A 17078-nucleotide genomic window follows, 5' to 3' on the forward strand; every position below is an offset into this window, starting at 1 on the left:
AGTTTAGTAAATGAAACTTCATATTCTGTTGTATGCAAAAAGAAACATACAAAAAAAGTGTAATGCTACACATGCTGCAGAAATCATGGTGACTTCTTGTGGACAAGAGAAAGGATGTCATCACTGTGTAAAAGAACTAAAAAAGAGATCTGTTTCCCATTACACATGATGCAATCTCAGCGTGTTCTTTGTATGGTACCTTGATGGAGAATATATCATTTTACGGTCACAAGAATAAATACATATCAAGTATTCTGTTTCTAAATCCATGAGGTGGATAATTTACCACAAAAAAAAAACCATATATTGTGACACAGAAGAAACTTCTATTCAAGATGAGGTAAAGAGAAAAAAAGGAAAGCAGATGAAAAAGAAGTAAAATAAAGAAGAAAACAGATTACCAAAGGAAGTCAGGCCGAATGTGAGATTTGATCTTCAAAAGTTTTGATTCAAACTTCATTGTGCCTTGGATGATCAAATACCTTCAGACTCAGAGAACACAGCATGGAACGGAGTGAGTACTGTTATTAAACTTCCCCCCTCCCTCCTCTTCATGAGATTTGTGATTGCCTAAATATCTGAAGAATCCAATCAACATAGCCGCTGGATCCGGCAGTCTGGTCCTCGAGAAGATTGGCAAGAAACATGAAGCCTTCTCTTGGCTGTTCACCCTGCTTTACCAGATGGCATGACTGATAGGACGAAGGATCCTTTTCTCTCAATGTTCTCAATATCCTCAATAATTTTTTTGATATGTCATTGTCGTGTTCAGAAACTACAACCTGCAAGAGAAGGAGACATGTCACACTACAGAATCTCACCAACTTACAGCCCCTGATGGAAGGGCGCAGTTCTCAATACTGCCTATTTTCAGTAGATGAATCAACATGGGACCTCTTATAGTCTTGGCAAAATATTTTTGGGAGTAAGGGCACAAGGATATGTCAAACAGAGCATGTTTCCATCTAGTTTTGCAAGAGTTGACTGCTAAAGGTTTTAGGCTACAACCATTTAGCGACAAGTTAGACTGAAATAATGCTGTCCAGAAGTAACACTTCAAAGCAAAAGAGAGGTATAAACACCAGAGGATCTTTTTGATCAACAATTTTTGCTCATTATATTTGTTAGTAATGTATGGTGACATTTTTTCTAAGCTAGTTTCAATATAATATGATTAATTCATACCAAAATAAATTTGTCTACTTCAATTAAACAACACAATCAAAGCCTATGACAAGAAACTTACCCTAGATAGATCAGGGAAGCAGGCAAACTCAACTCCGAGTATATTATTGACTAAATCAGATGAAAGCATCCGACCTAACCAAATAATGAAATTAAATCCATCATCCAAAATGTAAATGCCTTTGGGATCTAAACTTTGGGCAGTCAGTGGTAACTGCTTTGATGGTTCTTGAATCTCCTGTTGATTCTGCAAGGGAGAAAAAAATAAAGTTAACAAGAAAAGCAATAATTTCCACATTACAAAATGGATTGTGCTTTGGAAACTTGGAATGCCATAGCACTCTTCCGAACAAAACAAATTTTACAGAAAACAACAAGATAAGTTTGTCTGAAATCATAAGCATAATGATAACATATATTTTTATATTTCAAAAAAATTCTCTATTTGAATAAGATATTATTAAACATCTATTTTCTAATTAAAATAATAAAATCTATTGCAATCAAATATGCAACAAGAAGTTCAAGCCAAGATCTATTCAAATGGGAATAAAAGAAAAAAAAGAGAAACAATAAGGAGATAGAAATACCTTCAGGAGGTTCTCGTCTATCCTAAGTAAGCTAGGATAAAGAAGTTTAAGCATCCTGCCTATAGGTAGTATCATTATATTGTAACCAGCAGCACATCGTTCATCCAGAGGAACATCAGCATACCCTCCACGGAGGGCTGTGGACCTACAAAGAGACAATACATACAGCGGCAATAATTTCAAAGATTCTGGATAAATCAGTCTTCCACCCAACCGATGCTGGACAACATAAAGATTTCGATATTCTTTAAGGCTTTTCACAAGCTTCAACTGCATCGACTGTCTAGCATCTTCAAGTTTCTGAGACACCGAATTTTCAATTGCTGCGGGATTTTTTGCCTTAAGAAACTAGAATAAAAGTTCATTTCCAAAATATCCATCTTCAAAAAATCCAAATTGGATGTTTTTACTCACCAAGCCTACCCAACAAAGAGATAATGGCTCCGGTATCTGCTCGACGGTACATTTCACTAAGATCAGCCACCACCGGTGCAGCTGCTGTATGGACTCTAATGCGCCTTTCACCTGAAGAGGAAGTATATCTTTCATAGCTAAGGATCCACGGAGCATCTCTTGCACCATAAAGCATGGTTCTGATGTCTTAATGACAAAGAAAGTTTAATAGTTGATTTCGCAAATTTGAACAACACAAAATAGTTGAGCTTCTCGCTAAACCAGAAAGCAGGTCTTCAATTATCTTATTTACAAGTTCATTATGAAAACCATTCTAGCATGAGGAAAAAAAATGCTACAACATAGAAGCTCCATTCCCTCAAACCAACCTACTGTAGATATGGGAAACTGAACACAAGTGGAAGAAAGAGTGATGACGAAGGTAAACAAGAGTGATTATGAAAGCAAACTATGCAGTCGAAGGAGTGCCACAAGACAAAATAGCATCAGCAACTAGCAAATCTAACAGGAATCGTTCAAACAAGTCAAATTTATACATAGGACATTTCACACTTGATGAGTGAATTAAGAAGTTTTACTGCTTTTAGAACTAAAACTTCAGAAGAAAGGAAATAGAAACTAACAAAGAGGCAAACTGTCACAAACACAACAAAGACTATCTTCATGTCAACTAGAATGGTGGCAATGATGCTTTTCTTGGAGATAAAATTGTTTAATGCACACAATATGGTCCACTCATCTATTTTTTTGCTCTATGTTCAAGGATTATGTAGGGGCATTAAAAGAAAATGTATTTGTCTGTTTTTTCAAGTGTCCTTTTGTCCAAGCCTAAAAGTTGCTTATTTATGATCACAGTATTCATCCCAGTACTTCACCTCTTAACCATAGATAATTTACATTTTAGATAGGTTAGACAAAAAAGTAAAGCATAAGGGTGAGCATACTTAGCAAACTACTCTAGATGCACCAAGAAAGAAAAGGATACAACAGGGCAACTTGAAAATATACAGTCTGAGATGTCATGAGGGTTTCTTCCAAAGATAACTGCATAGCAAAAGCTTTGTCACAGTCCACTGCAGGAAGGGCTAATAAATCCGTTGACCCTAGCATACAGTGCCCATGATAGGTTGTAAAGCGGACCCCTGTAATAAAACGGAACCAAAAATATTAAATACCAGTGTACAGCAGAAATTAAAGAAATACTATAGAAGGAAAAAAACATCCTATCATTGACCTTTCCCACATCTTATGCGCATCACAGCTTCCCAGGCAGTCTCCCTTGTAAGGTTCCTAGCCAACTCATAGCCAAGTTTATCACGGTGAATAACAGCATTAAAAGATGGATAATGATACACCTGACCACCAGTATACTTGGCCAGAGTTCCTGTAAATTTACCTCAAGCAAGTATATAGAGAGGTAAAGAAAAATTAAAATGCCAAAACTTTATATATATAACCACTGGACAAAGAATTTGAGCACTGTCACCTAAAGAAGCAATGTCAGAATACTTTTCACTGAAAACATATATGTCCACGGCAATCTGAGTCGTTGTAAACTCAGCAGCCATCTGCTTATAAAATGGATCTTCAGGTAATCTTAAGGTATGCTCTTTATCTGTTCCATAAAGATGAAGATCATCGTGGAGATTCTAAACAACATTGTACCATAACCATGAATGCTGCTCTAAGCGCAGGCCCGAGGGCAGATTCTACATTGGCAGTGCCCTCGAACATGATCGGCAAGCTATCTAGAAATGCATCCACTACATGCCTAGAATCACATAAGTTAACAAGAATATCATCAGGAAGAGGCAAAAATACATCATCCAGGTCGGCTACCACCAACATTTGAGGTTGTGCCAAAGAAGACTGGCAAAAGCAATAAAAATGTTAATCAATAACAAGGTTGATTGTCCTAAAGAATTATGTTAGGGGGGAAAGCAAAAGCACCCAGAAACAACAGGCAAATTTTCATGCAACAACTACATGGAGCCATGACTTTTAAACAGCTACACCACTTGCCTTCAGATTATGAAAATGCAATGTGCTGTCAAAAGTTATAAAGCCAATTTGTGTCCGAGGAAAGCCAGGTAGACTGTCAAGACAGGATTTGATGGTCTTTGCCACAATCTGCAAAAAATTTGAGGTCAAGCTAAACTCAAAGGTCCATATGTACCAAGAAATAAACGGTTATAGCTTGCTCATATAGCTAAATCTGAAAAGAATTTTGAATAATGAGGAAAGTCTCAACAAATTTGGAAATTACCTCAAGCAATCCAGAATGAACTGCAGGGACTGATACATCAATAAGGAAAAAATAGAGAGGTGGCATTGGTGGCCGAACCATATATTCCATTGAAGCAACAAATTCTACACTGCCCTTGCATAGCTCAGGTCTTTGGTCCAATTCACTTCTTCTGCCACTGGCATCCAGAGTACAGTAATACTCTCCAGGCACTGAACGAGAATATATATATATAAATAAGGGCATGATCCAAAAGACTTGGGAATATCAGAAAGATGGCATGCTTTGTTAACCAAAACTACAAGAAAGCCACTTAAATCAAATCCCACTAGCATAAACCTAGCATATACAAATGCCATACTTTGTGGTCCAACAGACAATGAAAATTAGAAAATTACAAGAAAGTTCTATTGCTCATTGTGATGTCTGACAATGAAATTAGAAAACTCGAACCCTTAAGTTGCTCAATCATATTTAACCAGATAGCCTGTTCTATACGAGGCAATTGCATAAACTGCAACAGTTTTCAAGGGAAATTAGATGAAATGAATGTAAGCTCCAAATGTGGCAATAATCATCCCATGAAACATCAGTCCTACAACAAGCAGAAGTATAGACTGGCAAATTAATACCACTGCAAAATAGCAAAGGTGTGCATAAATGCAAGACTGAACGCTTTGAACTCGGGAAATGAAAGCTCCAAGATTTACACACCATCATTAAGCAAAGAACAAAGGTTGCACCTCCACTTCCTTCCAGCATCTGTGAATGTCACATATGGATTTACATATGTTCTGCATCTTCGGCACCGAATGATGCCTGCTGGCCTAAAATTGACAATTGGCACCTCTTCCTGAAGAATTATAGTTGACAAGAGGTTCACATGGATATCAACAGGTGCCTATTAAACTACCAAAAAAACACTTTACCTTATCGGGAGCTTCTGCTAGAGGATGAACTACTGCTCCAAGAGGCAAATGCCACCTAGAAAGCAATGACTGAGAATTTGGTATTGCATGAGTTGTTAGCCGCAAGATCCTAGGATGGCAATTCAGTGGATACATCTCCAGAATCATAGCTGACTCTTCATCACCATTTAGAGGTCTTGGCAGTAACTTGGTGTCAATCCCAGGATCGAGAGCCCCCGGTACTGATCCAACAGTTAATGATTCAAATTCTTCAACCAGACCTTGGAGACCTCCCATAGGTGGCCCTGCCATGGGATGCTGCAGTTGTTCCCTTGAACCAAAACCCAGAGGACCTCGAATTGGAGGCGGTGCAGATACATGACTTTGGTGAGAATGATAAGGAGAACCATGTACAGGAGCAACATGGGAAGATGAAAAAGCCTGCATTGATGGCTGTGAAACTGATCTAGAAGCATGAAACTGTGTATCTGGATGAAATGGGGGCATGTTAGATCTTGGGGGCACACTTGAATATCCATGTAAAGATGGTTGAGGTGGAGCCATTGATGTAGAGAATGATGACTCTAATGGTTGAGGCATATTACTCCTTGATGTCAACTGGGTTGCACCTTGTGGTGGAGGACCCATTGATACCACCGGAATTTGTGACTGGGGGCGAAAAGATCCAGTAGGAAGCATAACTGGCTGACTAATGGGAGGAAAAGTTTGAGCAGCTGGCAGAAATCTTGGGGCTTGTGATTGCTGATAAATGTTGGCATCCTGTGCCAGGTAAGATGGAATATTAGACCTGATAGATGGTTGTGGATCTCTGTAGCTAGAAGGTTGTGTGCCAATGGAAGGCCCCGAAGATACAAATGGAGATGTAGTTTGTGGAGCGCCTATTGCCCCCAAGCCAACCCCAAGACCTGAAGATTGTGGAGCAGCTAGAAAGGGTGGGGTTGGCTTTCCTGGATAATTTGATTGTTCTCTTCCCAAGGGTTGCATCTTTACCTGAAAATTTTTAATTTATTGTGGGTCTGGCCCACTAAATAATAATAAAATCAGAAAAATTCCAAAACCTGTAGTATGACCAACAAAAAATAATCAAGAAGAAAATTTGACATAATTTAGCCATATTGTCTAGGATGATTACACTATGTCAATCACATCTAAAATTTTCAATCGTTGCAGTATTACTAAAAATCTCAAGAAACCATTTATTGAAACAGCAGTTCACAGAATGCTTTCTAGGGATAAATCTGCATGATTATAGTATCTCAGGAGATAGATCTGATCTCCTCTCTGAGTTATGATTTCTTCAGAACTCAATTTTGCTATCCTCAAACACTCAATTTCTCATGAAGTGTTCAGATGTCAATAAGAATAATTATATCAAGGACTTGCCTCCTACTATAATCAATCAAAATATACCACTTGTCTTAGTTACAAATAAGAGAAACAGGGAGAAAAAATAACATTGGTAAAAATATCTAAGAATACTGAAACATGTAAAGTTCTCAGGTTGATGGTGTCAGAAACGGCCATCAATTTCCTACTTGTATTATTTTTTTGGTGATGCAAGAGAAAAATCAAAAGGTTATCCATATACTAAATGAACTTACAACTTCTTCAGAGTTTTTTATTCTAAAGGACATCACAGCGACCACACTATATCACAAACATCCCCCTTTACTTCAACCATCTTGCTTAAACTTTATAAATAAACCTTACATCAATCTTCCCCTCTTGCTGAGTATTAGATCGATCTAAAACTTCTCATCCATCTATTTCAAATATACATCAAACTTAGTGTAAACTCCATAGCTTCTAAAGTTTATCACTGAGATATCCAAGATTTAAATTAATCCCAATTTATTTTTATCAATCAGAATAATATCATCAATCAACAATGTTTACCAAAAAGGATTATCCAAAATATACCTGGTAAGTTGTCACAAAACAAGTGACAACAAGGTCTATTCTTTGATAAACTAAAACAACAAAAATATTCCCGTCATCCCATTCATCAGATAAAGTAAAATTATATACAATGAGAGAGAGAGAGAGCAACAAAATTAGTAAGATAGTGAGAGTGCTCTGATCACTCAGCCTACGCATTTAACGACAAAAAATAATCATGGAAGGTTTCCGTGCAGATAAAGGAAAAGGCAACCAACAGCCAATTTAGTTCAAGAATCTAAAACTCAAGAGATATAGAACTCAAGAGGATGAAAAACTGAACCATAAAGAAAGAAAAGAATCAAATAGTGTTCTTCGAAGCAAGTGACGAATCAGATCCTGCGCAAATTATCTGCACCGCCAAACCAATCGCTGATCACAAGACTGAAACAGATCAAGATGCTCTCAATTAACATGAAGACCAGATCCACGTACAAAGCTCGATGGACAACGAATTCAGATTTAGAACCTAAACCCTAATCTATATAGCCAAGATCTCCCAAGAAAAAAACACACTGAGAGCACGATCCGACGGGGATCCTAACTATAACATCCGCCAACAAAGATCGTGTATAAATATTCGTTATGATTAATTTAGGAAGGCCACGAATAGTAATTCAAGTAAAGAAGAAGGTAAACATCATCCATCGCATCCAAAGCGAGAAAGATTAAGGACCACGCAGTGGATCGAACCGAGGAATCGAGTCGAAAGCGTACCTGAGGACGTCGGAGAGGAAGCCGTAGCAGTGGAAGGAGAAGCCCGAGTCGAAACGAAGTGAGGCGGGGGAAGAGACCTATTGCAATTGCGTCGGGTCCCACAGCCTGATTCGATCCCAGACGTTGAGAAGTAAATGGACGGTGGATGAAGCTCTTACATGTGATCGCCGTGTATTACGAGTAGCTCCAGATCCAACTTGTCTTTCTCGTCTGGCCAGCCCCGTCACCGCGAAGGGAATTCACACTTTGTCATTGGGTGAAATCTGCGGGCCCCATATCCACGGTGGGGTTTAGTGATCTCAACCAAAGGGAAGGGACACGTTGGCCTCGGTCGAGACACGTGGCCGGCCGCGTTGGTCCAGCGAGCGTTAAGCTACTCCGCGGAGCTGGTTTAGTTAAGGGAATATAATGGCACATTAATTAATGCGATTAGCCATGTAAGAACAATATTAGTCTTTATATTATTACTAATGAATTAATCAATCATGATTTCCGGTATAACAAAATGAATACTTACTAATTCACACACACAATAATAAAAAAAATGGAATATCATTCTTATATTTCTTCCAGTAATCCAATAATTCCTCTAAGAAATTTATTTTGGTTCATAATTTTATTGAGCAGTATATATTATATTTAATAATCAATTTAAAATTCCATTTATTGAGTAATATTTTTAATATAATATTGCATATTTTCTGTAAAAAATATTTTATTAATATGTCATATAACTTTGACGCCGTCAACACTAAAAAGTGAGGTGGGGGTGTCACCGCCTACTTGCAGACTGCCTCCACCAGTGTGGCCATGGAGAAGAACAATGTGATGGTCTGCGCAGCTGTGGGCTTCCTCGGCCTCCTCTCCGCCGCGCTCGGCTTCGCCGCAGAGGACACAAGGATCACGGTTTTGGCATACCGAGACGATCCCTTTTCGCTTTCATTTTCTCTCCCTGATCTCCGTGATTTGTTGTTCATGGCATTCTACCATTCCCTGATGCAGAGAACTTTCATTGCGAAGACTCCGCTCATTTGTAGGTGCTGTCACTGTTTCCTCCCATTGTACTCGCAAATGCGTGGTAGAGCTTCGATGATTTCTATTTTCTTGGTCTTTCTTGGAAGACGCGGCTTTGGTGCTATAAGAAAGCTGTTCTCTTGGAACCAGCTACGACGATGACCTTTGACCCCTTTATCGCATTTGGATTTGTAGGATTTATAGTCTGGATGTTGGTGATTAGAATTAGAAGGCCTCTTTCCAGTTCCGTTACTGTTCTCGATGGCAAAGGTCCGATCTATAGGTCCCTTGGTTGTGTTTTCTTTCGTGAGTAAGGGTGGACTGTAATCATTATGCATTGCTGTCAGTTGTCAAGTTTTGTTTCTACTCTCCGGAAGGTTATATGCAGGTTAGCGTTCTATCCAGGTGTGACTGCTGTTTTCCGATAAAGGGATTTGAATGTCAAGCCATTTTATGTTCTGATTCTGATTGTCTTTTATCTTCCTGACTCAACTGCAATGATCATGTTTTTGCATATGTCATGGCTCCAAAAGGTTACTGATTCTGGAGCACAAGGATAGGAAAAGAGTCGTATGACTCTGCATTGTAGTAGGAGGGAGTTGCATTAAATTTGTTTTAAGGAGAGAGGCTATAAAACAGGTTTCAACAAAGTTCCATGTCTCAGAAATGTATTTGATTACTCTTATGTGATGTTACTATAATGTAGCATGACAAGATACTGGCTGATTTCATCTCACAGATTCTAGGTTCTCTTAGTCTAAGGTCATGTGTCCTAACATCACTTACATTGTGGAATTACAGATTAATTATGAATCTGTACTTCAGTTTGAATACATAATTTAGATTCATATTGTCCATGGAGAGACAAGAATGATAGTTCAAATACAATTAAAATTTTCACCTTCACCTATCTTATAGAATCTAGGGGAAATTTTGAAAAATACACTTTTGTGTTTTTTGCTTGCATTAGTTTAAGGTGCTTCATGAATAGGCAGGTCTCATTATTTGCTGATTGGATTTTTTTTTTTTTAAATTTTCTCATAGGGTACTTCTTGCCCAAACTTCCCTTAGTCACTACTTGTTTTATGATTCCATGTTTTTCTTTGTTGGGTTATCTCTAATTATGTATGTTAAATAAATTGTTGTCAAGCATCTCTACACACTGATGAGCCTTATCGTGATTGACTGGGCTGGCCTAAATAAACTAGGAGAACTACTAGTCAATGTTCATTCATGACAAGGTCTAATAGCTTTTGTCTAAATGGATCTTTGTTGATGTCAAAAATCAATATCTATAATTCTACGTCATCTTTCACATTTTTTCTTCATTTTCTTCATTTTTTAAATATAATTCTACATCACCTTTCACACTAAAAATGAGGTGGGGGTGTCACCGCCTACGTCATCTTTGTTATATCTCTTTATTTATTCTATTGCCACAATGAGATGCCATATATTTTTCCTTTATATGACAACATAAGCTTGCACGTTGGTTAAGAAATTTTCATTAAGCCATTAGAACTGTTGCCTTTTTATCAAGTGTAATATTTGTTCCTTCAATCTCTATATTGCAGGTTTCTGATGTGCAAACAACAAATCTAGTTGTATGCACGTACCCAAGGACTCCTGCACTAGCTCTGGGTTTATTAGCAGCAGTGGCTCTTATGATAGCTCAAGCCATCATAAAAACTGTATCTGGGTGTATTTGTTGTACAAAGTATCCAAATCCATCAGACACTAACTGGACATTAGGGTTGATCTCCTTTATTGCTACTTGGTAACTTCAGCACCTATAAGTTTATTTTTCATGGACACATTAATCCATACAACATAAATTGTTGTGCCTCTTGTAAATTAGTTTCTTAGGCATGGTAATTATTGGTAATGCATTTGACTATACTGCAGAGTATATACAAAAACAATAAGCAAGCTACAAGTTTCTAGGAGTTAATAATGTGGTACTGGTTCCTTTGGTAATTGGCTTTATTGAGGTTCTTCTGTGTTTGGTCATCCTTTAGCCAATTTACAAGATGCAAAGTTATCATACCCTTAAAAACTTGTAACTTGATGGGATAATTGCAGACTGCTGCTATTTTCATGTGTAGGGTAACATATTCAAATACTTTATATTTTGTTGAAGGCATATTTTGTATACAACTCATAGGATAATCCTCTCTGTTTTAGGGATACTGTAATTTAGATTCCTTGCCTGGATGCAACTGCAAGGATCATCACTTTCTCCTCTTTATTACTCATGATTCTGTCCCTTTTTTGGTGCATCTTTTTGAGGTACATGAATTTATTGACTGCTACCTATATAAAGTTAACATGAATAAGAGAATTTTACTGTTTGTTGTTGTGTATGAACTGTAACTGGTCCCTACTTAACTAAACCTTGATATGGTATACTAATAGTTCTAGGCATGACTATCCTTACAGCAATATTTACTGTTGGATATTTATTATTTTGTATCCAGTGCAAGTAAGTATCATTTTTCACTGAGGCTTACTTACAAAAGTAACGACAACAAGAAGTTATCCCAACTATCTGGGGTTCACTTCATGAATCCTTTCTTATCATTCAACTCTATTAAGGGTATTATTGCAGGTCAAACTAAGAGCAACTGTAGTCCTTTGTACTGTTTCCAGTGAAGTCTTCTTTGGAACTATTATGCTGCATGTGATTTGATAAATCTTATATCAAATTTTACTGGCATCGTTGGTCCATACACTTGGGATGTGCTAACACACACTTGCAAACAGTAAAGTGGTGTAAATATAACTTTAGCACTTGACAACCATGGTTTGGCCTGTGAGACTTTCAACTCATAGTGACTAGTGTTGGCAGCAATTGGAAAGCCAACACAAAATGGAGAAATTGAAATGTTAGTCTCACATACTGTGACAGCCACATCCTTCTGTAGTAGAGTTGACAGCATTACTCCTATATTTTTCTGGTATGCTAGGTTCCTTGCCAATCAAATGCTTTTTGTGACTTTAATGTACATGATACAATGGTACAACTACAATTGCTCTGGCATCAACTGATAGCTTTGCTACCATGAAATGACCTGAAATGAAAATATGACATCTAGAAATGCAGGTAGGGGTGATAGATGGAATGTGCTTAACTGCTGAATATCTTAGTTTGGCAAGTATAAGTTATTAGTTTCTAGAGTGAAAATTCTGTTTAACTGTCATAATAGACACCTGATGATTATTCATGGACTGCTTAATCTGAGATAAAGTTGTCAATGAAGATAAAGTTGCAAAAGATATAGCCAGGGGACTCAAATGGTGCTTGTATCAGTGCCAAGTGATGCTCCAGTTTTCGACTCTGTTTGGTGGGTTAAGCAACACACATGCTTTAAATACAACATACATGTAGCACGGAAAGCTCTGTCATCTTGATTCATTCTTTGGTCTGTTGGCTGCTTGCTTGGAGTAGACAAACTAGTTTGTCAAACTTTTAGCAGTTGTTCTGTTTTAAATTAAATCAATGATTGCTGCTTTCTATTGCTAGGTTTTTTCTATTTAAATTGATATCTGCATTGTTTCAGGCCAGTAACTTAATTATCATTTTCTTTTCTTCAATCATGCAGGGTTACTTTCATAATAGCCTTTGTACTATTGCTATCTGGAGAATGCATTTTGGTGAATGCTGCTATGTCATCAAGTCTGGAGTATTTTCAGGAGGCGCGGTGTTATCTCTTGCAAGTGTTGCCTTTGGCATTGTATATAATGTTTCATCGTATTCAGCAAAGAACACCCAGTCCTGGAATGCACAACAAAATCAAGGCATCGCATTGGGCCATCCTCATACACCACCCCAGACTCAACCCACTCCAGTATTTGTGCATGAGGATACCTATAACCGGCAGCAATTTCCCTAAAGATGGCACTTGCTACTATTTTCTGGGTCATTCTTTTCTCTCATTCTTCCTAGGTATGTGGAGATAGATATGCATCCTACATGACCTGAAACCAGCTGCCGTCTTCGGCGGCTCTGTCTTGGTACCACAGAGTGTAGTCGACTATTAGCTATAATGTATTGTTCTTTATCTTCTTAGTGATGGATCATGCATTTGGCAGCATTCAACTGCAATATTCAGGACAATCTGGAGGGGTTATCCATTGAAAGATCATTCAATTGTAATCTGTGCCACAGCACGAACATCATGTATTGTTGTATGATCAACATCAATGTAATTAATATATCCTGACTAGACTTCAGAAAAGAAACTTGGATGTGGGACAATTTGCATGGTTTTTGTGTCTTGTAAAGATCTATACGTTTTGCGTGGCAGCATTAAAGTAGTTCTATTTGTAATGTTGTGACATTCACATCTATTTATTCCTTGGGGGATTATGTGCCATTGGTGCAAAGGAACAATGCATTAAGTCCCGTGGAATGTATGATAATAAAATGATTATTTGCTTTCCTTTTTTTTCTTTTTACAAGAAAATCTGTGTTTTGGTCTAGTATTTATTTCTTTTGTATATATAAAGAGATCGTGATGACTTATTGTTTAAGGACAAGACTTTATTGTTCTAATTTTGCTTCTCTTTTATTCATATTAGGTGAGAGAGTAATCGTCGGGCTAATCGATTCACTAATTTAGCAAATAATTCATATTTGATTATAATTGGAAGAAGAATTTATAAATTAATTTTTAATTTATATTTTTTTTCTTCTTTTTTTGGTAATAAAAAGAAAAAATTGCTTCTATTTTTATATTTTATTTTTATTCGAATTAGTGAAAACACACGTCAACGCCGTCGGATTCCGTGCACCCTTCTTCACGGTGTGTCTCTCACCGGTACTCCAGTCGTCACTTAAGTCGGACGGAAGGGGGCGCCTGTCCCCGTCGTCCTCTCTTTTGGCCGCTTCGATGCACCGATCAAGGGCAGCACAGCTTGGGGATCCGAAGTCGGGTGAGCGGCAAATCCATTACCTCCTCCTTCCTCTTTTCCATTGTGAGTTCTCGTGTTTTGATTCGATTTACGCGCTCTATATATCGATCGATCGATCGCTCGGTCCCCTGGATTCTGCTCTCATCTTCCACCATTGGTTGATCTAGGGCTTGATCTTGCAGCGAAAACTTCCTTCCTTTCGGCGTACTGCTGATTACTCTCGGTCAGATGTGATCTTTTCTTCCTTCTTTTTTTCCTGCCCCTGTCTCTGCCATGAATTGGATAAAGAAAAGACGGCCACTTGTTGAATGGAATTAGGTAGTTTGGACACCTGAAGAGATACCTTTAATCATTGTTTCTGTGGCTTGCTGTTAGAAATGAACTGTTAATCAAGGCCGGCCTGAAGGACAAGGGATTATTTAGACTTCAGAATGCATACTTTGTAATGATGTCTTGTAGAACATTGTCGCATAACATTCCAATATAGATTTTCAAGTGATATTTGGTCCCAGTTTCTGTTGTTTTTCAACACTTACAAGATGCTAGAATGTTCATCAAGAGTTAGTGTGGTTCAGCAAGAAATGTGTTGGAAAGCATATGATGTAGATAGAAAAAACATGCTAGTATTAGCAGCCAGTGTATATCATGTATGATTTAAAAGGAACATGAGTTTGCTTAAGAATTGTATTTGAACTTCTGAGTGTACGTGCAATAGAGTTCAACTTGAGGTGTTTTGATAAAGGGGAATATGCAGATTTTATATCTTTGGTGATAGATTTATAGCCTATTTTGATCTCTTAATTGTAATTGGAGTACAATTGCACGTTCTGAATTCCTGCTTGTTTCTGATTGAAGATGGCATGAAAAAGTTCAGCAAAAGCAAGCGATCACCATCTTTTCTTAGACTATCTCAACAATGACATGTTGTTTCTGTCAGACCCTTGTGGAATGTACTCCTGGTAGTCATTTGTTGTAACTCTGGCATTTGGGTCTTCACCTATCGATCCCTTACCATATATTTAATTTCTGCATCTATGTACTTATCAATTTGGCATGTGTCTAAGAATATTTCAAGCATAAGATATGCGTAAATTGGAAGATGCCTCGAGTGTCTCTTCAATAGTTATCCAACTATATAGTCTTTGTGCTGATTAACCAACTAAAATATTCTGCATAGAGAGAACTAACCTATTCTTTGTAAATTCTTGGTGTCTCTTTGTTGCTTAGTGTTTCAGTACTATGACTCAAATAATTCTTTTGGATATTTCGTTGTTGCTGCAGTTTAAACATGGCAGCACCCAAAATAATTGGATCTGTGGTTGCGTTCTTTGCATTTGCATATGTATGCGACACTTGAGTTGCTGACAGCAAGATTTTTGGTGGTAATTTATGCTAAACTTCTGATTCTGTATCATATGATCTTTAACAAAATTGAATCTAACATCTGCATTTCTCAAAACCAGACAGAACACCATAAACTGTAGCTGATAATGAATGGTGGGAAGCCACCGACGAGAAGTTTCAGGCCTGGCCTCGTACTGCAGGGCCACCAGTAGTGATGAATCCTATAACCTGCCAAAACTTCATTGTAAGATCAACTGAATCTTAAGGTAAAAGGCATCGTTTGGTGCAACTTTTATGTGCTAGTTGTTTCTTGTTTAATAAATAAGGTTTTGGTTTTGTTGTTGATCCTCAGGTATGGATTTCATCTTAGGACCTCTTTTGTGACTGTTCTGGTGATATTGTGTTGGAAGAAAGTACTATATCTGCTCATGATCATCTTGATTTGCCCAAGTGTTTTTTATTCACATTTTGATTGCAGTGATAATGATTAATAAGCAGAGATTGATTTTACCTCATTATGTTTCTCATGGATGTTGACATTATTCTGACAGTTTGAATAGGAAGTCAATAATTAGTAAACAGATATGTATGTTTGACCTCCAAATTCCTCATGTATCTTTTGTTGTGTATCAATCTCATGGGTATTAATGTTGCTTGATGTCAAGGACATAAACAATAGGAAGCACATTTAGCATGTGCCCTTGTGGCTTCACTGCCAAAGTGTTTCCAAGCTAACAATCCATTGAATTGGTCACCATCTTATTCTTTGTAAGAAAGTTGTCAGCTGGATGGGAACAGGGAAGACAATAAATAACTAGAATTCTAACAGGTAAAAGAAGGAATCGATCTTTTTTCCTCCTTTCTCGACATTTCTTCTCTTATTCTTACGCTTTCTTTCTGCTGATAAAAGCAGGAGTCTTCCTTGCCTCCCTAACTGAGTTCCCATGGCCGCTTGCTCCAGCAGATGACTGCTCGCTAATGGCTCCCCCAGCAACCAGCTGTTTCCCGGTCCTGCTTAAGCCGCAGCTCTTCTCAGGTTCGTATGTACTCGTGGTTGTATGAGTTGCATCATCCTTCAAACTGCTATAGATTTCGTCAGTGGAAGTTGCGAGGTTGCATCAGTTTTACATGTTGTAGTAGCCTGTGCAATGCTTCGAACACCACCGAAGAATTTGCAGCTGTTCGACCTGGTACGATGATGGTGTTGCTTGACGAGGCGATCTAAGTAAAATCGTAGTGATGGAATCTTATCATAAGTAGATTCTTTTCTATTAACTGATAACTACTCAGATTTATAATATATTTTACTTAATTAAATAGAATCATCTAATCTAATGATACAATGCATACTGGGTCGGAGAAGTACCGGACTCCTGACCCTGAAACCGGTGTCTTCGTCCCCGATGAGCACAACGGTGGCAACCACAGCAAGAATGATCTCCGTAACACCCTGCAGCACACTGCTGGCGATTGTTCATTGGTGTTGGAGCAGACTACCTGGATCCAGCAGCTCGAGGAAGTTGACAAGCCTCTCCCAAACCTGGAGGAGAAATGAAGTTGGGCAGAGGTTTCAGTATGATGTTTTAGCTCTCACCTTCATGGTTGTCTTGAGTTGTCTTGGTAGTAGCAGTTTGCAGGTTGCATGATTGCTAAGACTTCTCTTTTGGTTCGAACCTGCTCGACAAACAAGACAAATAGTTCTGCCACTGCAATTGCCTGTCCCTCTTTGAGTTGATCTGTTTTCTTGTCTCAGCAAGTTAGTACCAGCTATTTACTGATCATAATAAT

The 17078-nt window shown here is 38.0% G+C and overlaps 1 long non-coding RNA gene and 2 pseudogenes across 10 annotated transcripts; 2 read left to right on the top strand and 1 right to left on the bottom strand.

Annotated features, from left to right (window-relative positions):
* Nucleotides 1-76: 76 nt before the first annotated feature.
* Nucleotides 77-8129, bottom strand: LOC135632055 (protein transport protein SEC24 A-like; annotated as a pseudogene). Its single transcript, XR_010494597.1, has 12 exons — nucleotides 8019-8129; nucleotides 5364-6387; nucleotides 5149-5287; nucleotides 4456-4646; nucleotides 4212-4319; nucleotides 3676-4058; nucleotides 3424-3573; nucleotides 3175-3331; nucleotides 2190-2317; nucleotides 1776-2098; nucleotides 1247-1432; nucleotides 77-782 (listed from the first exon to the last, which is right to left on the bottom strand). The product of XR_010494597.1 is annotated as a protein transport protein SEC24 A-like (transcript).
* A 699-nt stretch (nucleotides 8130-8828) lies between these two features.
* On the top strand, nucleotides 8829-13280 carry LOC103973902 (uncharacterized; annotated as a pseudogene).
* Nucleotides 13281-13825: 545 nt separating this feature from the next.
* On the top strand, nucleotides 13826-17002 carry LOC135631009 (uncharacterized). 9 transcript variants are annotated; one of them, XR_010494245.1, is made up of 5 exons: nucleotides 13826-13967; nucleotides 15228-15328; nucleotides 15410-16119; nucleotides 16204-16326; nucleotides 16654-17002. It is a non-coding gene; the product is annotated as an uncharacterized LOC135631009 (long non-coding RNA). The 9 variants fall into 9 exon arrangements; XR_010494243.1 differs by having other exon boundaries at nucleotides 15410-15556; nucleotides 15643-16119; nucleotides 16204-17002; XR_010494248.1 differs by having other exon boundaries at nucleotides 15410-15556; nucleotides 15956-16119; nucleotides 16204-17002.
* Nucleotides 17003-17078: the final 76 nt, after the last annotated feature.

This window comes from Musa acuminata, chromosome BXJ3-2, assembly GCF_036884655.1.
Source record: "Musa acuminata AAA Group cultivar baxijiao chromosome BXJ3-2, Cavendish_Baxijiao_AAA, whole genome shotgun sequence".
Lineage (NCBI taxonomy): Eukaryota > Viridiplantae > Streptophyta > Magnoliopsida > Zingiberales > Musaceae > Musa > Musa acuminata.